This window comes from Terrapene carolina, unplaced genomic scaffold, assembly GCF_002925995.2.
Source record: "Terrapene carolina triunguis isolate 2854851 unplaced genomic scaffold, T_m_triunguis-2.0 Scaffold139, whole genome shotgun sequence".
Lineage (NCBI taxonomy): Eukaryota > Metazoa > Chordata > Testudines > Emydidae > Terrapene > Terrapene triunguis.
Window position 1 is genome coordinate 12,630,682 of NW_020664490.1, and position 24,672 is coordinate 12,655,353.

The 24,672-nt window shown below is 45.0% G+C and overlaps 1 long non-coding RNA gene across 1 annotated transcript in view; it reads right to left on the reverse strand.

Annotated features, from left to right (window-relative positions):
- Positions 1 to 497: 497 nt before the first annotated feature.
- The window catches only part of LOC113406784, a 33,524-nt gene continuing 9,349 nt past the window's right edge, over positions 498 to 24,672 (reverse strand). The window contains exon 3 of the long non-coding RNA XR_003369881.1: positions 498 to 614. This is a non-coding gene — a long non-coding RNA (uncharacterized LOC113406784). The remainder of the gene's footprint in view (positions 615 to 24,672) is intronic.

Below are 24,672 nucleotides of genomic sequence, written 5' to 3' on the forward strand. Positions count from 1 at the left end.
ATTATGAAGACACAGGAATGTCTCACAAATGACTCTGGTCTAGGGTGGGTCCCCTGAAATCCACTGTTCATGGAAGCTGAGCACCCTGCTCATTCTACAAGGGACAAACCCTGTCCCCCAATATAATGATCTAGAGAAACCTAAGTGAAGGGATTGTCCCCCATGCATCTTATTGGTTTTCCATGGGACGGGGAAATCTATACCCCAAGCACGTTCTCAGGGAACTGTTCTATCCTAGTGCCTAACAGAGTTGGCGTATGACATTGTTTTTCTTATGAAGAAAAGAATAAATGGAAAAATCACTGTCAGACTGACCAAGGATGTGGTGAAGAAAATCACACAGGAGTCTGACTGTTGTGGTGGAGGTGCCACAGGTCTGTTATAAAGTGAAGTGAGTTATTTGTTGCCTGAGCTAAGCAACTTCTTGACTTTTCCCTGAAGCATCTGGGGTGGTTGCAGGGGGAAAATATCTTACCAGGCATATCCTAATACCTGCCAAAATGCTTCAGTTTTCAGAAACTCAGAACACTGAGGTTCCCTAACTACTCCTTCCACTCTTCAGTTGTTCTATATCTCTCCAATATAAAGTATTCAAACTTCACCAGTTTTTGACCCTATGAAGGAAAAAGGGATACTTGATCTCAGACTCTCAGAAGTCTCCATTTGTTTCTGATCTGAATGATTGGTTTCACATAAAACTATGAATAGACGAGGTGATGGAAAGAGCCCAAAGAATATTTAAACCATCCTTACATATACAGGGCACAAGGATGTTGTGACTATTGCAATATTAATGAAAATGACATATCAATACAACGTGATTTATTATCCAGAGTTTCTTAAGCCCAGAGGGGAGTTTTTACTAGATTTTGCTGTATTATGCAGCTAGCACAGCTGCTACTCAGATCTGACATAAAGTGACTTGTTTGTGTGCCCTACCCCTCAGTCGCTATACCATTCACACATCTCAGTTTTAGATGTGGCAAGACATTGTTTACTTTACAGCTCTCAGGTTTGCTTTTGTTTACTGATAGTACTGGCCTGGATTTGGCATGCCCTTGAATACGGGGCTCCGTAACTCTGGCCCTTATCCAAACTCCAAAGAAGTCAATGGGAGTCTTTCCATTGACTCCAGTGGGCTATGGATCAGGCCCTTTATCCACAAAGAATTGCAGTCCCTCATACTGTGCCTACGTTTACCACAGCCAATATCTCAAGTGGCAAAGCCTCAGATCCATAGTGGTTCTTGGTACCTGACTCCCAGACTTAGGTGCCTAAGACCCATTTTTAGGCACCACTGTGATCTAGAAAACTGTCACTTGGCAGCTGCCTAACATTGTAGATTCTTAAATTCACTCAATGCCAAAATTCCTTGTAGCCTATGATCCTGCCTCTGAGCATGTGCACAGCTGCTTCCCTCTAGGTGCCTGTCTTCTACTTAAGCCTCAGAGCCATCCATGAACCAGGGGAAGATAGGTATTCACGGGCCTAACTTGCACGTGGGACTGCCTAACTCCACACAAAATAGCTGTGAGAGGATAGGAAAGAGAAGGCCCTCCCTTATAACTTTTAGCCCAGTGGTTAGGGTATTCACCTGGCATGTGGGAGACCCCCCAATTGAAGTCTCCCTGTTGCCTGCTGAAGAGGAGGAATTTGAACAGCGATCTGCCACCTCTCAGCTAAGTGTGCTAACCACCAGGCCACACAGGGAATCTCACTCTCTACCCCAATTCATATTTAATTATTCAGTTAAAGTGGAACAACTTCAATAGGTGAAGTTGAGGGAGACCCATATCAGAATATCCCATCGCCCAGTGGTTTGCTGCCCTCTCCCAGCCCACGGAGGAAAAGGTCTAAGCAACAAAGGGAAGGCCAGCTGGGGAGAATCTGGTTCTTAGGTTGCAGCTCGCCTGAATTGATACAGACCCCCAAGAAGGAGAGTTGTGGGACTGTGGCTCCTAGGAGGAGACGTCTGACTGAACCAATGTGGACTCCAAGAAAGAGGGCTGCAGGACTCCTGAATGAAGGAGAAGGGTTAGGGCTAAAAAGTCTTTGTTTGTGGTAAAGACTAAATAAATAATTCCCCACAAACGGGGATGCTTGTGTAGCCCAAAGTCCAGTGTCCTTCATCAGCAGCAGCCATGGGAACTACAAATTGTGGGCTACAAAGTGTGGCATGTTGGGAGAACTTCCTGGTTCCTATCAGGAGGTACCCTTGGCCCCTCCCAGCAGGAAGTCCCAGCATTGACTGAAGCTGGGAGCATGAGGCAGGCAAGAAGGGAGGAGTCTGCTGGACTGTAATCCCATTCTATCTTTCTTTACAGAATAAAGCCTTGTTCCTGGTGGTTTGTCTGAGTGGGTCTGCTCTGAGGTGAACACACACTGACACACAACGGAGAGCACACAGAGGAGCCTCAGGTCCAGTTTCCCGTAGTTGTGTAAAAAGTCACAAGGCAGACTTCCCCTATCTTGAACAAACTCATACTGGGCCAGTGAACAGAAGGGGGGCTACACTTGTTTAAATACTCCAGCCTGGGATTAATTTATTACCAAGAACTAAGGGGGAAGCTGAGGTAGGGTGTCAGTAGGGGCTCCCCCCATGCCATGAGAAGGATGTGTTGGGATGACAGTTGCCCTCTTGGCCTCACATGATCATAGCATGTGTAATATGCTTCTCTCATGCTACTTTAGTGTGACACTAAGAACATTCAGAATGACATCATACCAAATTTCAGTAATCTAAAATGATAGACTTTATCAGAAAGTCCCACCTAAAAATTAGTATCTGTGACATTGTATATAATAAAAAAGTTAAATCATTACCTAAAAAAAACATAATTGCACAAAACAAAGGTAGTGTTTCATAAAACAGCCTTCATATCTATATATATTCAATAGCTAATATGTATGTGTTTAAGAGATTGGAGACTTCAATAGGGAGCAGCATTGGGCCTATATTATTTAACCGAAAAAATCTATAATAGAACATTTCTAGCTAAATTATCCATTTAATCGCTCCATATAAGATTTTGTTTTCCTTCTAGGATTCTTCTTGGAAGGGGAAGCATTCAGAGTGTGTGAAAAGAACAAAACTGAAAAGCTTGTTCTCCATTGTAATTAAGAGATTATGGTAGTTTATTATTTGCCAATGAATCTATTTAATCTAAATTGACTGAATGTCCTTTGAAGTAGAGGTCAGATTGTTGTGTATTTGGTTGTCGTGGGTTATAACACAGATCAATGAGGTCTTTCTGCCTTCAGTATTTATAGCCCTGTGTTCTGTATTCTCAGACGTAGTGTTTTCATCTGTGAAGACTAGAATAATGGCATTTTCAGCAAGCAACAGACAGCAGTAAAACAACTGAAAGAGGTTCACCAATGTGCATTGTTGTATGAATTGTTCATTTGAGATAGTAAAACCTCCAAATTGATTTTTCCCCCAAACTGATTTGAGCTGTAAATCTGTAAAGAACTGAACTCTGTCTAAAGCTTTGAATTTTCAAAAACAAACTGCCAGTTATGAACATATTGGGACCCCTACTGAAATTATTGCCCATTCTGCATATCTCTCAGGCAGGGCTCCTTCTTTGTGTGTGTTATTGATACAGGCAGGCCCAAGGGCTGCAGCTAGGACCCATAAAGCTCAGGAGAATGGTGGTGCACCAGATCCTGAGGTTTCCTGGCCAGTAGGGAAGTCTCTGGCATTAAGCAGAGCAGCCTCAAGGCAAATACACTTTATACCTAGCAGTCTGTGGCCCCAAGGGGCTATTCTGACCACTGGAGATTGTTCTCAGCACATAGAGACAATCCCTTTTTCTGGGCCGAGCTGCATTCCCTTCTGTAGGGACTGGAGGAGAGGTGGCTACTGCAATTTTCACCACTGGAAAAAAAATCCACTATGCATGAGGCATTCTCTGCTGGTCAACTAAACTGGCTTTAAGACTGCTTTTGTGTTCCTAGATGTGCAATGCAGCCTTACCAGGGCTGAGAGTGTGGTACTTAGGTTCCAATCCTCTTTCAGGGCACTTTAGGGCAAGGGCAGACCCCTGAGCCCATGCAGAATTCTATTAAAGTTGCGGAGGAGAAGGGGCATTGCTCAGTCCAGCTGAACACTCAAAAGTTTATATGCTGCTTATCCAAATCTCTCTGGACTGCAAAATTGTGCTAAAAGTGTGAGTACAGTTGATTTCTGGCACTTCAAGCTTAAATATTGTAAGAACAGCCTTGTTCGTGTTAGTTTAGTTGCTTTTCTTACTGTTACTTGCTGCAGAACTAGAAAATGAAGAGGATGCTGAAGTATACAACACTGAAGAAAAAAATAGTAGTACATTCTTAACAGGGCTATCCCTAGGATTGTGGTGCCCTACGTAGCCCCCTGCGGGGGGTCGGGGGGAGGGCGCGGCCCCGGGCCTCCAAGGGGGGGGCATCCCAGGGACTTTGGGAGGCAGGGGCAGCCAATGCAGGAAGGCAGCAGGGGTCAGGCCCGCCCCGGCACTCACGGGGCGGCGGGAAGTGGAGTGACCCAGACCCAGCCTGCTCCACTCTGCTCCCCCGGCTCCCAGGCTTGGGGGAAGAGGGGCAACCGCCCTCCAGCATTCACCAGCGGCGCAGCTGGGAGCCGACGTAGCGGAGCGGGCTGGGGCCGGGTCGCTCCACTTACCACCGCCTGGTGAGTGCAGCGTGGGCCCGACTCCAACCCCTGCTGCTGTCCCCCAGGACGCATAGCTCAAGGGATGGGGTTTGGGGGGGAAGGGGTGAAGCTGGGGCGGAGCAGGGGTGGGAAGAGGTGGAGCAGGGGCCGGGTGGGGCAGAGGCAGCTTTCCTGGGCCCTGCTGTGCGCAGCCCCCGAGGGGCCGACTCAGCCGTCTGGGGATCGGGCTGGCCGCTGGAGCTGGATGCAGCACGCAGCTGCGTAGGGCACCAGGAAATTTGGGGCAATTTGGTGCCCCAAATTTCCTGGTGCCCTACACAGCTGCATAGTTTGCCTATGGGTAGGGATGGCCCTGATTCTTAGACCTGCACAAATGAGGAGTGGTTTGAGTTTGGGACTGAGATTTGGGTCAGTTCTTGATTTCTGATTTTGTACAGGACATGTTTATGAATAAAAACAGTCATAGCTGTTGGTATGTAATATAGTGAGATAAATAAAGACCTTGTAACTTACAAACTGAAAGATCATATAGTTTTTTAAATACTGGGCTCGATGCCTACTGCAAAATAATGCTTTGCCTAACTTAAGGTAACATTATTTATGATCTTTATTTCTCTGTTTATAAAATTCAAATGTTTGATTAGTCTATATTTCTAAATGAATCTGAAGATTCAAAAATTTAATGTGGATAAATGTAAAGTAATGCACATGGGAAAAAATAACCCCAACTATACATACAATATGATGGGGGCTAATTTAGCTACAACTAATCAGGAAAGAGATCTTGGAGTCATCGTGGATAGTTCTCTGAAGACGTCCACGCAGTGTGCAGCGGCAGTCAAAAAAGCAAACAGGATGTTAGGAATCATTAAAAAAGGGATGGAGAATAAGACGGAGAATATCTTATTGCCTTTACATAAATCCATGGTATGCCCTCATCTTGAATACTGCGTACAGATGTGGTCTCCTCATCTCAAAAAAGATATACTGGCATTAGAAAAAGTTCAGAAAAGGGCAACTAAAATGATTAGGGGTTTGGAACTGGTCCCATATGAGGAGAGATTAAAGAGGCTAGGACTTTTCAGTTTGGAAAAGAGGAGACTAAGGGGGGATATGATAGAGGTATATAAAATCATGAGCGGTGTGGAGAAAGTGAATAAGGAAAAGTTATTTACTTGTTCCCATAATATAAGAACTAGGGGCCACCAAATGAAATTAATGGGCAGCAGGTTTAAAACAAATAAAAGGAAGTTCTTCTTCACACAGTGCACAGTCAACCTGTGGAACTCCTTGCCTGGGGAGGTTGTGAAGGCTAGGACTATAACAGGGTTTAAAAGAGAACTAGATAAATTCATGGAGGTTAAGTCCATTAATGGCTATTAGCCAGGATCGGTAAGGAATGGTGTCCCTAGCCTCTGTTTGTCAGAGGGTGGAGATGGATGGCAGGAGAGAGATCACTTGATCATTACCTGTTAGGTTCACTCCCTCTGGGGCACCTGGCATTGGCCAATCTCGGTAGACAGGATACTGGGCTGGATGGACCTTTGGTCTGACCCAGTATGGACGTTCTTATGTTCCACAAAGGTAACTTAGTCTAACTTTTAGGGTGCAAGGTGTTTGTTAGAATTTAGTTTTGATTAATTATATAAGTGATATGCTGGTCAACAGAATCATTTATTTGCTGCCAGCATATCACTTTGTAATTATCGTTATTTAAACAGAACATCAATAGCACACTCCAACCTAGAAGGTATCATTTCTATGAATATGCATACACAGTTGACATATATAAACTATATATTAAATGGATTCTATTAATTAAAATGCCCATACTGTGATTCTTACATTGCCATCTTGTGGAAAATCAATGCAATTTTAATCTCAGGGAACTGACACTGAAATTATTAGTTTGAGAGTGATAGTTTTGTACCCTGATCTATGGATCGTATATTAACTATATTGATTACAGAAGAATTCTCAGTTATCACTCGGAGGTTTGACGGTTCTTGTCCCAAGATCAGGCCAATATTATTAAAATCAGTGTTCAGTGGGAACCTTGATGTGCACAGTTGCGACACTCACACTTTAGGAATACTGTATAGCAAGACTACAACCAGGCACAAAAAAGAACTAGATAAGTTCATGGAGGATAGATCCATCAATGGCTATTAGTTAGGATGGGTAGGATGGTGTCCCTAACCTCTGTTTGCCAGAAGCTGGGAATGGGTGACGGGATGGATCACTTGATAATTGCCTGTTCTCTTCATTCCGTCTGAAGCACTTGGCATTGGCCACTGTCAGGCCTGGTCTACACTAGGACTTTAATTCGGATTTAGCTGCCTTAATCCGAATTAACCCTTCACCCGTCCACACTACAGAGCCAGTTAATTCGAATTAAAGGGCCCTTTAAATCGATTTCTGTACTCCACCTCGACGAACGGAGTAGAGCCTAAATCGATTTTGTTAATTCGAATTAGGGTTAGTGTGGACGCACACCACCGAATTACTGTGTTTAAGTTAATGGGGTAGTGTGGCCGCACACCACCGAATTAATGTGGTTTAAAACCGAATTAAGGTGCTTAGTGTGGCCGCGCACAATCGAATTTATACAACCTGTTTCCCAAATTCGAATTATCTAAATTCGGATTAATCCTGTAGTGTAGACATACCCTCAGAAGACAGGATACTGGGCTAGATGGACCTTTGGTCTGACCCAATATAGCCATTCTTATGTATTTGTAATAGTTTATTAATGCATTTAGCAAAGTCACAAACACTCTAACCCAGCAAGGTAGATGGAGATAATACAGAATGTACATCTGAACATCTATATACTCACACCATCCCTTGAGAACAACCTGACATGTTAGCCGTTATCTTCCTCACCACCATCACCTTCCTCATCATCATCAATGGCCATCATCCTGGCACCTCTCAAGTGCTACATATCTCTCTCTCTCTCTCTCTCCCCCCTGCACACAGGCTGGGCTACAATTTTTATAATAAGTTACACTGGCATCACTATGCCTAATGCATATTTAGTAGGGGTGTCGCCACTGTTCCTTATTTGTATTTCCTCACCCTACTAATGTTGGGGTGCCCTTCTTCTATAGATTAGGATATTAATTATCTCAATTTATTATCAGATACGTCAGTTCATTGCCATAGCACTCGTGTGGTCAGACATTTGCAGATGTTCCTATCCTAAAATATGCAAAAGCTGGTGTTAGCTCATGTTCCTGTGGTTGGCTGGTGTCATTATGGATAAACTTCCCCCTTAATCACTCTATTCCCAGGTCTCCAAAATTTAGGGGTGACCGTTGGGCCATTAATCTGTGCCTGGTTGTAGTCAAAGTTCATAGGCCTCAAGCCTTATGCTAACTGCTGAAGCCAGTGTCTTACAGGATACCAGTCTGTAGGTTCCTTGCATTACTGCTGAATGTTATAAATGCTAAAACTAGCTCTATATGTACAGTTTAAGGGGAGGAAGGATGACCCAGCAGTTGGGGGCACTGGCCTGGGACAGAGGAGACCTAGGTTCAATTCCCTGCTTGGCTACAAATGTCTTGGATGACCTTGGGCAAATCACTTAGCTCCCCTGTACCTCAGTTCCCCATCTGTAACGGGTTGCAGGGAAGAGATGGGCACCTCCAGGGTAAAAAAAAAACACCCATTGAAACATTATGAAAAATGACATCCCTGTGACTGACTTGGCTATGAGATACGTAGACAAAGGTTAGTTGGAAGTTAACATACCTATTATACATACCAGGAATACTTATCAGAGAGAGAGATTATTTTTGCCACAAAGACAAAACAAAAACAAGTTTTGAGGGGATGCAGTATTTCTCAGTGAGTGTTTCTTTCCCCAGCATGTTTTCACTTTGCATTTCTCTAATTATAACCAAAATGCATTCAAGAGCTGAAACATTTACAGTGCATTGTCTTGAGCAATAAATGCATTAAAAATACACTAATTTACTTATCAGAGGGGTAGCCGTGTTAGTCTGAATCTGTAAAAAGCAACAGAGGGTCCTGTGGCACCTTTAAGACTAACAGAAGTATTGGAGCATAAGCTTTCGTGGGTGAATGCCCACTTCATCAGACGCAAGACTTGCTCCAATACTTCTGTTAGTCTTAAAGGTGCCACAGGACCCTCTGTTGCTTTTTACTAATTTACTTGTTTTCATTGGAAAGCCTAGAAGGGATTAAAGATTTGAAACAATGCTTTAAATTCATAAGTATTTGAATTGCTTATCTCCTACAATTAGAAGAATGGCAGCCTTGTCCGAAAACATACCTTATTGAATATATCAAACAGTATTCGCAAATCCTGCCCCCACTGACATCAGTGGATATTTTGCCAATGACATCAATGTGGGCAGGATTTCAATAAAGTTGAAAATTTGCCCTATTTCTCACTCCACATATTTGGGAGACCTCTCTCCAAGAGAACTCTATGGCTTTCTAAACACCTTCTCTTAAAGGGGATATTCTACAAGAAACTCAGGAAGTGTTCCTCCCTAAGAGTTTTCCTGCCTTCCTCTTCCCCTCCCATAGGTGTCTCTATGAAAAACAGGAATTTGCCCCAGGAATAGATTTTTTTTAATGCAATTTCTTAACTTGCAAGAATATTAGGAAGTGGCATTCAGATTTTTTTAAATCTCAACAAAAGAATGGAAACAAAATTTTATCAACTCTTCATTAAACAATCCCCACTTTCCAATCAGCTGTAGTTATCATAATCAAAAGACTTATTTTTCTATAAATGAAAACTTGGATTCTGGAGTGCAAGATTCAGGCATCACAGGAAAGAGCCGGTTCATTGAGATACTGAAGCAAGCTCAATGCAATCCATGCCACCAGTTAAACTCTAGACTAGAGATTGTGAAATGAAATGACAGTATTTAATTTTCTTTAACAAATGCCAAGGCAAATGATACTGAGCATCAGGGTAGTGACTCAAACCATGTTAGAAATAATGCACAGGTGTTATGGGGCCTGATTCACCACTATGTTCTTCTTGTTTTACACCAGTGAAATCAATGGAGTAGCACAGTGGTGAATCATGAGCATTATCTATAAAGGATCAAATATGGTGGAGAAGCCTGGGCAACACCAGGCATTGGAACTGTATTCTTTGTCCCTTTGTACAGTCATAATAAGCATTCTAACATCACATTATAAAAGATTCTTGTATGTGCCATATTCACAGAGAAATAGGTAGTTACATTAAAGGAAAATTCTTGGTGTTATATTTTTACTGCAGAAAAGTAAACATACATGAATTTAAATCTGGTCTACATGAAATTTCATACGTTCAGTTCTTGGTACAATCAAGGAAAGAGATTTGGCTTGCACACTTTATCCCTCAGTTGTTTTATTAATTTTTACTTGTAATTTTCACTAAAGTATGTTCCTACTACAAAAAATAATCTCCTCTCCCGTGGATTCTAATGAAAGATTGTGTGCAGCCTAATGGTTTATATTGCAAATCCAGTGTGTTCAAATCTGATAGGAGGGGGTGTGATTTTCTTACAATTTCTTTGTATCTTTTATTCTCTCAGAATCAAATGGCTTACTAATGCACTTAAATGCATAATGCATTTCTATCCTGTTGAAAATATCTGTGGCTCTAGCTGTGAAACAAGCCAACCCATTCAGTAGGGAGGTTGTCCTGCTCCCACCTCTCACACAATGCAATACTCTTTTCTTTCCAGTGAATCTATATCATTTTGCTGAGCACGTCCAGCAGTCATAGGAGTAAGAGCTCTGGGCCCTTTCTTGGCCCTACTACGTAGCAAGACAGATTAGTGTTCAGACAAAGGAATACCTGGAGAAGCAGGTTCTTCATTTCTGTAAATCTGTCCTATAATGCAGAACCATCAAAGGGCCAAACTTTATGCCAAATCTGAAGATGTGAGGAAACTGAGGAAAGGAAGATGTGGCAGGGCACTGCTAGGAAAGCCCTTAATTAGCTCCTGCCACCCCAGCCCCAATCAGGGGGAATGGTTTGGGGCTGGGTAAATAGCCAGTTCTTGCCTGGGAACTGCCCGCACCTGCCAGCCTCATTAGCAGGAGCTAAAAGGCTGGGAGGAAGGGGAAGGGGGGACCAGGAGGTTCAGGGAGAGGTAGGAGCCTGCTATTCTGTTGCTGACCAGGCCTCTGTTAGGCCAAGCCATTGTAAATAGCCTGTATATAGTAGGAAACTAGTGGTGGGAAATGGACACAAATAAAGAGCACGGGAGTTGTACCAGCTTGGAGTGTCCCTGAGTCTGTGAGGAGCGGGACCAAGGGGCTGGATATGCAGGGGCATAATGGACACCCTGTTACATGTGGGGGCTTGTCTGGGATTTGAAGCCACCACCAGGGAGTAGCAACCTGAGCATGGAGGGAACCGTGCAGTGGCTCGCAAAGCAGCCAGAGGAGCTGTAGAAAACCCTGCAAGCTTTTCAGCAGTCCCACCAAGCCGAGAGACAGGCCTTACTTGCCTGGCAGGCCGAGCTACAAAAGACCCTCCAGGAATTCATCTGGGAGCAGGCCAGTGTACAGCAGCAGCTCCTGCACCGGTTGGTGAGTCCCCCAGAAGGTGATGGAAACCATGCACCAGGGCTGGTACTCTGTAAAATGGGCCCCACTGATGACCTGATGCCTTCCTATGTGCTTTTGAACGGGTAGCTATGGGTGCCAGATGGGATAAAGCGACTTGGGCCCTAAGACTGGCCCCCTATCTGGCCGGAGAGGTGCAGGCAGCCTACATAGCCCTAAGTAATGAACAGGCCAAAGATTATGAGGCGGTGAAGGTGGCAGTCCTGGACCAGATGGGACTGTCTGTGAAGTAGTACAGGCAAAAGTTTCAGGCGGCCCGGTGGACAGGGGGTTTGTGGCTCTGAGCATTTGCCCAAAAACTTACTGACTGGGCCACGTGGTGGTTAAGGCCAGATACCCAGACAGTGGGAGAGATAATGGACTGGGTGATTCTGGAGAAATTTGTGCAGGGCCTTCTGGAAAACCTGCAAGTCTGGGTCCAGTGGCACGAGCCAAGTACGGTGGAGGCCGCGGTTAAACTGACCGAGGAATACGCCAAGATGGACTTTCCTCGAAGGGACGGGCGGACAGGCCAGGACCTGGACTCGGGGAAGACATTCCAAGAACCGCCTCCCCCCCCCTTTGGGAGGAACGCAGAGAAAAAGAAGGAGGAAGCTAAGGGAGCCCCTAGTCACCCGGGCCAGTTGGTCTGCTGGCGATATCAGCGGCCGGGACACAAATGCAGAGATTGCCCAGAAATGGAGTGTGGGCTAGCCAAGTTCTGAGGTTGGATGAATGGTGGAGGGAGGAAGCAGGGGCGACGACTGGCCACCATCCCCATGCGGGCGGAGAGGAAGCCCCAGAGGGGCTTAGTGGATACTGCCTCGGCTCGCTCCCTCATTCAGAGAGGGCTGGTGATGCCCCAGTGGTTTGTCCCCGGGGCGAGAATGATGCTCAAGTGCATCCACAGGAATTGGAGGCCCTACCCTGTGGCCCAGGTGCCCCTGGAGGTCGGGGGCTGGTTTGCCTGGCAAAGGGTGGGTGTGGTAGAGGGGTTGCTGTACACCAGGGATCGGCAACCTTTGGCACGTGGCCCGCCAGGGTAAGCACCCTGGCAGGCCAGGCCGGTTTGTTTACCTGCCGTGTCCGCAGGTTCGGCAGATCGCAGCTCCCACTGGCCACAATTCACCGCTCCAGGCCAATGGGGCCGGCGGGAAGCAGCGGTCAGCACATCCCCGGCCCGCGCCGCTTCCCGCACTCTACACTAGCACAGGCATTTGGAAGTTGCCTGATCCTGCATACTGAGGGAAGTTTGCCAAGATTGGAAGCAGCATTTCTGTCAGATCCAAGAAAGCAAGTTTGCAAGTGTAAGATGTGGGCTGATCTGAAGTGAGAAATTATACTGTCCAAAAGTTTAATTTCTTGCACAGAAATGGGGAGAGAAATTTCATGTCTTACCTATCTTATATGGTGTAGGATTTGAAGTAACCACTGACAACAGTTCACTATTATATGTTCTCACGATAGTTGAGTCAGATGCAGTGAGCCATTAATCACTAGCAGCATTCTCACAGTTTTGTTTTGACATCCAATGAAAGGTTGGGATCCAGAATGGTGATTCAGAGAGTTTGTCAAAGATCCCACAGGGGATATATGAAGATGACTATGACTCAAGAAAAGTGAAAGAGAGGCTATGAAGGATGATCTCCATAGCTTGACGACAGCAGGAGAACTATAAGACTATAATCACATCACCTTTTGTGGTTCTCATAGATTTAAGTGTGGTACGGGACAAAGTTTTGAGAGTGACAACCTAGGATCAGGGTTAGAAGAATTTTCCTGAAGGAAATACTATGCTAGAAGAATACTAATCTCCAGAGAATAGCCAGGTATCCTCTTTAGTTTACCTGAGACTCCACCTACTGAGTGAAGCCAATTCCAAAGGAAGGACAAATACATCTTAATTTTCAGTAATCTTGTTATTCTTGAAGTCCGGAAACAGATGAGAAATATGAACCCCGTGACATGCTCTTGTAGTGGAATGAGAGATGTTATACTGGATAGTCTGTGAGGTCCAACAATTTGGTCCAGCCAGTTGTGGTGCCTCCATATGCATTATAAACAAACCTTTTATGGAATCCATGATGCCAAAGGCCATCAGGGGGTGTCTCTTATCACCAAGAATTGTTGAGGTGAGGTTCTCTGAAATTCCACCCCCAAACTGAGATTGGGGGTAATGAGATGTTCAATCCAATGGGCCACTCTCCTTCAGTCAGCCAGGGAGGATCCTGCTCTTTGAAACCATTCCATTATTGTTGATTGCTATACAAGACAATCAGAGAGGATGGAGTCTGAGAGTCCACCACTGGCAGGGCTTCACAGAGTCCAAGGCTAGAAGGGACCACTTTGATCATCTCTAGTCTGACCTAAGTATTACACAGGCTAGAGTATTTCCCCCAAAATAATTCCTTTTGAACTACTATCTTTTAGCAAAACATCTAATCTTGATTTTAAAAATGTCTGTTGGAGAATCAACCATGACCCTTGGCCAATTGTTCCAATGGTTAATTATCCTCACTGTTAAAAAATTGCACTTTATTTCTAGTCTGAATTTGTCTAGTTTCAACTTCCAGCCATTGGATCATGTTCATAGAATCATAGGACTGGAAGGGACCTTGAGAGGTCATACAGTCCAGGCCCTGCCTCATGGCAGAACTAAGTATTATCTAGACCATTCCTGACAGGTGTTTGTCTAACCTGCTCTTAAAAATCTCCAATGATGGAGATTCCACAACCTCCCTGGGAAATTTATTCCAGTGCTTAACCACCCTGACAGTTAGGAAGTTTTTCCTAATGTCCAACCTAAACCTCCCTTGCTGCAATTTAAGCCCATTGCTTCTTGTTCTATCCTCAGAGGTTAAGAAAAACTATTTTTCTCCCTCCTCTTTGTAACAACCTTTTACGTACTTGAAAACTGTTATCATGTCCCCCCTCAGTCTTCTCTTTTCCAGACTAAACAAACCCAACTTTTTCAATCTTCCCTCATAAGTCATGTTTTCTAGACCTTTAATCATTTTTGTTGCTCTTCTCTGGACTTTTTCCAATTTGTCCACATCCTTCCTGAAATGTTATACATTTGTCTGCTACACTGAAGAGTCCATTATCAATTTTCTGTTCCCCATGTAGGTACTTATAGATTGTGATCTTAATCTTTTCTTTGTTAAACTAAATAAATTCAAGGTGCTCAATCTATCACAATAATGGAGGTTTTTCTAATCCTTTAATCATTCTTGTGGCTCTTTTTTGAACCCTCTCCAATCTATCAACATCCTTCTTGAATTGTGGACACCAGAACCGGACACAGTATTCCAGTAGTAGTCACACCAGTGCCAAATACAGAAGTTAAATAACCTCTCTACTCCTACTCGAGATTTCCCTGTTCATGCATCCAAAGATCACATTAGCCTTTTTCGCCACAATGTTGCATTGGGAGCTCATGTTCAGTTACTTATCAACCATGATTCCCAAATCTCTTTCAGTCACTGCTTCACAGGATAGAGTTCTCCATCCTGTAAGTATGGCATACATTCTTTGTTCCTAGATGTATACATTTACTTTAGCCATATTAAAACATTGTTTGCTTGCACCCAGTTTACCAAGTGATCCAGATCGCTCTGTATCAGTGACCAGCCCTCATTAATTGCCACTCTCCCAAGTTTTGTGTCATCTGCAAAATTTATTGGGGATGATTTTATGTTTTCTTCCAGGTCATTGATAAAAAAGGCAAATAGGGTAGGGCCAAGAACTGTTCTCTGCAGGACCCCAATAGAAACACACCTGAAGTGAGTAACTTTGAAATGGTAAAATGTACCAATAATTAAGAAAATTTGCAGCCTCTTACATAGAGTTACATTTTAAAGAAAATTTTGTTGCACTATGAATAGCAATGTTATGACTGATGTAACTGATGCTTTAATTGTCCTTCATATTTCTTACCCCCAAAACTAACTAGTGCATAAAATCTAATTCTCATTCAGCTAGATAAGGAAGTTAATGTAATAAGTCTTAGGTCTGGGTTGTGGAAGCATTGTTTAGCTTTCTCCTAAATTATGGTGCACCTACCATACTCATGCAATTGACACATACGTAACAGTATGAATCTAGGCTTAAATATATGGTCCTTGAGTTTGCAGAAGATGTAAGCAATGCCCCTGAGAGTAGTGCGTCACAAAACTGTGAGCCACAGTTTCTTGAACTCTTGTGATTAAATCCCATAAGGGTTCACGAGAACCCTTACTACAGTTGCCCCTTAGGTTAGTTCCTCACTGCACATCTCAAAACATTCATTAAAGAGCAAATATAAAATAAGCATGACAAAAAGAGTAATAATTCTGCAGATAAGGCTGACTGGAGGAGAGGGAGGGAGAGAGAGCTTTTCCAACAGCCAGCAGAATTGCTGAAACTGAAAATAAGGTGAGTGGGGATGGGAGAACCAGTTCGGATAAAATAAGAACTGACCAGAACAGATTTTTTGAAGTTCAAAGAGGTCAGTAATGAACTTGTTTTAAATTGATTTCCTGGCTTCAGATGGAAATGAAAGTGCCAAAATTCCAACAAATAAATCTGTTCTGGAGGTATAGCAGGAAATCTAATGACTGGAAGCAGGAAATCTAATGATATAGCCAGACTTCATGAGATTTTCATTTCAGTTTTGCATACCCAAAATGTTTATAGACGCATGCAGGTCTCTATGTGCTTGAATGAACCAAACCTCTTGTGATACATACACACAGGAGGGCAGAGTGACATTGGGACTCTTAATTGCCTTACTTTTGTGCACTTAATGCAAAAAAATGGGTGGTATTTTAATATAGATATGGCTGTTAACTTTGTTATCTAGGTCTTATTTAAAATTTGCCTAAAAGGCATATGAAACTGTATGATGAATTCTAGAAAAAAGAGACTTATTATTAGACAGGAATGACAGTAATACACATTATAAAAAATGGTAGAGCAAAAAGACTTGCAGCATAAAAACTTTTACTATCTTTCATTTAATTGCATGTTTGGGGATCTGATCTTTCAATCATTTAAACATTAATATAGTAGTTGTGACTTAGATATTCAGTGCCCATAGGGAATTCAGTGTCTTCACAAACCATCCCATATCTAAACATTCATCATTTGGAGTCATTACATGCTGCTGTATTATAAATGTGGACTGGAGAAAAGCCAAACTCCTACAGTAACTCCTCACTTAAAGTCATCCCGGTTAATGTTGCTTCGTTGTTACGTTGCTGATCAATTAGGGAACATGCTTGTTTAAAGTTGTGAAATGCTCCCTTCTAACGTCGTTTGGCAGCCGCCTGCTTTGTCCACTGCTTGTAGGAAGAGCAGCCCATGGCAGCTAGCTGGTGGGGGCTTGGAACCAGGGTGGACTGGCAGCCCCGCATCAGCTCCCCCTATCAGCTCCCCGCTCCTCTAAGTTCCCTGTGCTGCAGCCGCGCTGCAGGCTAGCAATTGCCGAGCAGTTCAGCTGTCCCTCCCAACACTGCCATGTGCTGCTCCTGCCCTCTCCCTTGGAGCTGCTCCCAGAGACTCCTGCTTGCTGTGCAGGGGAGGAGGGGGGGGGTTATGTCAGGGTGTCCCCCTCCCCCCGCTCCTGCACCCCGTTTACCCCTTCTCCATATAGAGCAGGGAGGGGACACGGACGGAGAGAGACAGAGAGCTTGGGGCAGCAGCTGCTGTCTCAACTTCCTGATCCACTTAAAAAGACAATGCACTTAAGAGTGGGTCAGTTTACTTAAAGGGGCAGTGTGCATCTCTCTCTCTCTCTCCCACACACAAGGTGTGTGTCTGTCTCTGTCTCCTATGCTGTCTCCCCTCCCTCGTATTCGTGCTGCCTTGATGAGAGGCTACATTAACAACGTGTTAACCCTTGAGGGCTCAGCCGAGTGCTAGATCATCATTTAGCAGCAAGGCATTCCCTGGGAAATATCCCTCCCTCTTCCACCCTCTAACTTCACCACCTCAACCAAGCTTCACAATCATCATAGCTGTGAACAGTATTAAATTATTTGTTTAAAACGTATACTGTATGTATATCTATATAATATACAGTTTTTTGTCTGGTGAAAAAAATTTCCCTAGAACCTAACCTCCCCCATTTACATTAATCCTTATGGGGAAATTGGATTCGCTTAACATCATTTCGCTTAAAGTCGCATTTTTCAGGAACATAACTACAGCGTTAAGCGAGGAGTTACTGCATTTCCATTTTAGTAATGTGCACCTTTTAGATTAGGCCTCAACAAAATCGTCCCTCGTGCTTTAGTTATTTGAGATAACTTTTTAAAATCTCTTAACCTAAACAAGTCTCTGAAATATCCAAAATCAATATTAACTTGATCCAAACTAATAATCCTTCCTAATATTATTAACATTTATTCTCTAGTCAAATTAAATATTGTCACTGGTAAGGACACACCCATGTTGCTTTGTGGTTATATATTCAGCAAGCCTCTCAGCAGCATCATTTTTACTGATTTGTTCACAACTATTTTACCCATGTTCAGAAGTTTTGCCATAATCAAACTTTTTTAAAGGTACAAACAGCTCAATTCACTGGCTTTTGCCACATTAAGAGTACAACTTCCACCTGCTTTTGTCTGTTTTGAACAGATGCATTTAATATTGTCACTTGCCAATCTGTTTTGGATAAATCTAACTTGATGTGGGACACATTAATCCTTGTGTAGGAAGAAACCAGGTCTAAGAACCTAGGGGTCATACTTTTCAAAGTCTTAAAGGTAAATCCTGTAATGTTGAATTTGAGGTTGGAAGGATGCCAGTGAAGTTATGTATGAGACAGTGTCAGAGAGGAAGAATATTTTGGATGCAGTATTTTAAATAGACTGTAAAACTGAGGGTATGTCTACACTACGAGGGTAATTCGATTTTACTTAAATCGAATATGTGGAATCGATATTGCAAAGTCGAACGTGTGTGTCCACACTAAGGACACACTAAGGACAGTAATTCGACTTTGTGAGTCCACACTAACGGGGCGAGCGTCGATATTGGAAGCGGTGCACTGTGGGCAGCTATCCCACAGTTCCCGCAGTCCCCGCTGCCCATCGGAATTCTGGGTCGAGCCGCCAATGCCTTCTGGGTAAAAAAAATTTGTCGTCATCCGTCCGTCACTAACGCCCTCCCTCCCTCCCTCCCTCCATGAAAGCGCCGGCGGGAAATCAGTTCGCGCACTTTTTTGATCAGTGACAGCGCGGACGCCACAGCACTGCGATCATGGATCACGCTGCGACCATCGCTGCAGTTGTGGCCGTTCTCAACACCTCGCAGCTTATCATACACCTTTCCCTGAGGCAGATGCAGAGTAATCAGGCGAGGAGGCTACGACACCGCCGTGATGGCCTGAAGTCGGAGAGTAGCACAGAGCTGTCAGAAACCACGAGCCCCAGCGCCCAGGACATCACGGTGGCAATGGGTCATGTGGATATCGTGGAACGGCGATTCTGGGCCCGGGAAACAAGCACGGACTGGTGGGACCGTATAGTGCTTCATGTCTGGGATGAATCCCAGTGGCTGCGAAACTTTCGCATGCGGAAGGGGACTTTCCTTGAACTTTGTGAGTTGCTGTCCCCTGCCCTGAAGCGCCAGAATACCAGGATGAGAGCAGCCCTCACAGTTGAGAAGCGAGTGGCCATAGCCCTCTGGAAGCTTGCAACGCCGGACAGCTACCGGTCGGTTGCGAACCACTTTGGTGTGGGCAAATCTACCGTGGGGGTTGTTGTCATGCAAGTAGCCAAGGCAATCGTGAAGGTACTGCTCCCAAAGGTAGTGACCCTGGGAAACGCGCAGGTCATCATAGATGGCTTTGCCGCGATGGGATTCCCAAACTGCGGTGGGGCTATCGATGGGACTCACATCCCTATCCTGGGACCGGACCACCAGGCCAGCCAGTACATCAATAGAAAGGGCTACTTTTCAATGGTGCTGCAAGCACTGGTGGACCATCGGGGACGGTTTACAAACATCAACGTCGGATGGCCGGGCAAGGTTCATGACGCTCGCGTGTTCAGGAACTCTGGTCTGTTTAGACGGCTGCAGGAAGGTATTTACTTCCCAGACCACAAAATAACTCTTGGGGATGTGGAGATGCCTACAGTCATCCTCGGGGACCCAGCCTACCCGCTAATGCCCTGGCTCATGAAGCCCTATACTGGCGCCCTGGACACAGAAAAAGAACTCTTCAACTACCGGCTGAGCAAGTGCAGAATGGTGGTGGAGTGTGCTTTTGGCCGTCTCAAGGGGAGATGGAGAAGCTTACTGACTCGCTGTGATCTCAGCGAAACCAATATCCCCATCGTTATTGCAGCTTGCTGTGTGCTCCACAATCTGTGTGAGAGCAAGGGGGAGACCTTTATGGCGGGGTGGGAGGTTGAGGCAAATAGCCTGGCTGCTGATTACGCCCAGCCAGACAGCCGGGCGATTAGAAGAGCCCAGCGGGACGCGCTGTGCATACGGGAGGCTTTGAAAGCCAGTTTCAAGGCTGAGCAGGGTACCCAGTGACTTTTAAGTTTGTGGACACAGAAGCAGAACTTGCCCCCGTTTCTTTACCCAGTTGCCGTCGACTATCCTCTCCAATTACATACCCCCTTCACCCACTTCCCAAAAAATAAAATCTGTTCTGTTTTGTTAATGGACACCATTGTCTTTATTACTGTTTTCGCGGGAATGCTTTAAACCTGGGACGCAGACTGTGGCGGGGGGCGGGTTTAGTGTTGTGATGCAAATGATGCTTCTAAACTCCAGGAATGACAGGCTCCGCGGTGGTGGACTGGTTGTTTCAACGGAGCCTGCCAGCCCTCCTGGCCGGGACTGCGTGTATGTGTCGGCTATGTGACTGTCTTGCAGGGGGAGGAGGGTTACAGATCCCCTGCTGCGCGGCTCTGTGATCCAGGGTAAGGACCGCTGCATAAGATCTGTAACTGCCCTCCCCCGCCACCAAGTCACAGAGCAACACCACCCCCCCCACCACACAGAACATGAAAACCACCTCCCAGACTGACCAGGATAACTAGTCAATGCACTGTATATGTGCCCTGCTGCTGCACCTGCCCCCTGCTAAAGGTGACTGTCCTGTCCAATGACCAAGCCCCTTCCCCCCCTTCAGACAGACTCCCCTCCAAAAGAAGAGGATGGAAACAGAAATGAACAGAAACGTATTCTTTATTAACAACCGCACATGGAACGGGGGGGTGAAACTTGGACGGGGTCTTGTGTGAGGCGGGTAGGAAAGGACTTTTCAAATTTTGGGGAATGAGAGCCTTCTAGTGGTAGAGCAGTCCTTAGGGGTGGAGTGAAATTTTTCACGGCCCCTTCCACCCCTCCGTGTTTGGACTTTGGGTGAGGGGGGTATGGGACTTGGTGGCGGGGCAGAGCAGTTACAGAGAGACTGCAGCGGGGCTCTCTCCTCCTGCCTCCAGTCCTGCAGAACATCCACAAGGCGGCGGAGCGTGTCCGTTTGCTCCCTCATTAGTCCAAGCAGCGTTTGAGTAGCCTGCCTGTCCTCCTGTCGCCACCTCTCCTCCCGTTCAATGTTTGCCCGGTGCATTTGGGACAAGTTCTCCCTCCACTGTGTCTGCTGGGCTGCCTGTGCTCGGGAGCATGCCATTAGTTCAGCAAACATGTCTTCCCGTGTCCTCTTCTTCCTCCTCCTAATGTGCGCTAGCCTCTGGGCAGATGTGGCTGTGGGAATTGGAAAAAGGGAGCGAATTCCTGAGACAGAGCAATGTATCTGTGAACAGAGAACATAGTCTTTCTCTGTGAACAAGACCATGCAGAGCACCTATCACACGCGCACTGAGGACAAGGTCGAATTTTCGGCCCTCGCCTACCGTGCCTGCGGTCTTGCTGTGGCGAGCTGAGGAGCAGGGCTGGACACCGGACTTTGTCTAGCTGGCAAACATGGTAAGCCGTAGACTTGTGGCCGCTTAAAACTTTAAGAGTGGCACTGGCCTCCTTTCACAATGCAAGTCTCTGCTGGCAGCAATCCTGCAAGCATGAACTCTGGCCCTGTCCCACCCCCTCGCGGCTGTAAACCGCGTGGCTGTAAACCGGCGGTTGCAGTTCTGTAAAGGGACGGGCAAGCAGTCCCAATACTAACTTTCCCCTACCTAATTCACAGCAGGGAGTCATGCCAGACATCACCCTCCTGAAGGTCTCTGCGAGCCAGAAGGAGCGCATGCTTCGTGACAGCCTGCAGAAACCGGGGCCATTTGCTGCGCTGCTCTGCAAGGCCATGATCCCAGAGTACCTGCTGGCGTTGTGGCAGGGAAACGTGTCCTACCACGGGGGGCCTAATAAGCTCTCCCTGCCCAGGAACCTGCTGATGAGGCTGGAAAAACACCTGCAGGAGGTGTATGAGGAGTTCTCCCCGGAGGATGTCGCCTCTATCCCCGGTTACATTGACCAGTTCTTGGCTTAGGTGCCCTTGGAGGGACAAATGACTGCAGGGTTTTGGGCACTATAATCATGAAGCGGACATTGTGCAATTTTTTGGAAATGGTTCGGACTATATATTGAGGCGCCCAAAGACAGACTAATCATGACACACTTTGCACTGATTCCCCTTTTGTTTGACTTTCCTGTTTACATGTTTTGAAGCACTTTACCCACTGTTAATATTTTCAATCTTCCTGTTTTGTTGCAAATAAATGTTTACATGTTTTAAAGCACTTTAGCTACTGTTAATATTTTAAATATGCCAGTTATGTTGTAAATAAATGTTTAGATATTTAAAACACTTACTGATTGATCCTTCCCCTGAATCTGTGTCTGGGGTAACGGCGGGGGACGGTTGGTAGGGGATCTCGGTCAGGGTGATGAAGAGCTCCTGGCTGTCGGGGAAATCAGCGGTGCCAGCGCTGTCGACTGCCTCGTCCTCCTCATCTCCTTCCTCCTCTTCCCCGTCCGCTGAGGAACCGGCCGCGGACAATATCCCATCCTCAGAGTCCACGGTCAGGGGTGGGGTAGTGGTGGCGGCCGCACCTAGGATGGAATGCAGTGCCTCGTAGAAACGGGATGTGTGGGGCTGGGATCCGGATCGTCCGTTAGCCTCTTTGGTTTTTTGGTAGCCTTGTCTCAGCTCCTTGATTTTCACGCGGCACTGCGTTGCATCCCGGCTGTAGCCTCTCTCTGCCATGGCTTTGGAGATCTTCTCGTAGATCTTAGCATTCCTTCTTTTGGAGCGCAGCTCGGCAAGCACGGACTCATCGCCCCACACTGCGATGAGATCCAAGACTTCCCGATCAGTCCATGCTGGGGCCCTCTTTCTATTAGATTGCACGGCCATCTCTGCTGGAGAGCTCTGCATCGTTGCCATTGCTGCTGAGCTCACCTCGATGTCCAAAGAGGAACTGAGATTCAAACTGCCCAGACAGGAAAATGAAAATGAATTCAAATTTTCCCGGGGGTGTGGCTGGTCAGAGCATCCGAGCTCGGACTGCTGTCCAGAGCGTCAACAGAGTGGTGCACTGTGGGATAGCTCCCGGAGCTATTAGCGTCGATTTCCATCCACACCTAGCCTAATTCGATATGGCCATTTCGAATTTAGCGCTACTCCTCTCGTTGGGGAGGATTACAGAAATCGATTTAAAGAGAGCTCTATGTCGAACTAAATGGCTTCCTGGTGTGGACAGGTGCAGGGTTAATTCGATATAACGGCGCTAAATTCGACATAAAAGCCTAGTGTAGACCAGGCCTGAGAAATCACCATGGCATGGACCAGGATTGTAACTGATAAAACAAAGAGGAATGGGGTAGATTTTTATAATGTAAAAGTGCAGGATTTGGTGAGAGCTAGGACTACCAGGGAGGAGCAGTGAATGACAGAGAACAGTCAGAGATGACCAAAGATGTGAATCTTCATGAGGGATAAGAGAGTTCAATATTTAATGGTGACTGAGAAGGCGTAGGAGATAAGGAAGCCCAGATTTGTTTTATTTAATCTGAAATAGCACTGGGTTATCAAGGCTGAGATACCTGAGAGGTGGGCATTGCTGTGATAATAGTCAGATGCAGAACAATCCTAGGGAGAGCACTAGATCCTTAAATTGGCAGCAGGCTGTTGTAGTGGTAGAGGGGCTGAGAGCATAGGAGTGGGTGAGATCACCAGAGGAATGGGGGTGAAATGACAAGGATTGCCCCAACTTAAAATACAGACCTAGTCTCACAAGTACCCCTAAAAATGTGGTGTTCCATATCTGTTATCCTCAGTGACTTCCATATTGAAATTTCTCAGCTGACAAGTAAAGAGATATTTAAAAAAATGTTCAACCCTTTGGTTAGCCTTATTTTGGTTGCATAGGTTTAACTGGGAGCATAACATGGTCTGCAGCAGCTTTATTCCTGATGATATGCAGGAATTAAAATGATAGTCATAAAAGTTTTGACTTGCAGAGCCCAAGACTAGTTTGCAAGGCTGGCATTTAAAATTATATTGTAAATTGAGAAAATTTGCTATGAAAATCATTGAGACACAACAAACATAGACTATCACAATACCAGTTTTATACACATTTTTGAGAGCCAGACTCTAATTTGTGTTACAGTTGTACACTGATGGCACACTACCCTTAAACTGAGTTTGATTCACTAATGTTGGTGAGTTCAGTGAAATAAAGTTATCATAAATTAGTAAGTCATTAGTCAGTACAATGCCTAGCAGTAACAGATCTGCCCCTCTGTATTCATAAGTGTCCAGCATGATTGAATATATGCAGTCTAGTACAAGTAGATTAAAAAAAATAGAGTATTACATGTAATAAGCCTCCTGGGTAACTAATACATTTGCTAATGTTTGAGTCCTATTGTTTTTAATGACAGAATTTCCCAAAAGGTCTAATCCCCTGATGGATATTTAATTGGATGCCATTCATGGATTTTCTCAAAATATGTTGGACTATAATTTAATAACTGATTCTTGTGGGACTTAGTCTGACTCTCACAGAATACTAATTGTTATTTGCAGTGTAGCTGCAGCCATGTTAGTCCCAGAATATTAGAGAAACAAGGTGGGTGAGGGAATATCTTTTATCGGACCAACTTCTGTCGGTGAAAGAGACAAGGTTTTGAGCTTATAGAGAGCTCTTCTTCTTCAGAGTAAGCCCAAAAGCATGTCTCTTTTGCCAAACAGAAGTTTGTCTAGTAAAAGATATTACCTCACCCAACTTTTCTCACAAATAGAATACTAAGTTTCTTGAAGATTTAGATGCTTTCTTTCAAGCAGATGTTTATCAAAGTGTCAGCCTGGAGTAGACTAAATAGCCTACTAATAATTATTATTTTATTTTATCATTCTATACAGTAGAACCTCAGAGTTCTGAACACCTCAGGAATAGAGGTTGTCCATCACTCAGAAATGTTCATAACTCTGAACAAAACGTTATGGTTGTTCTTTCAAAAGTTTATAA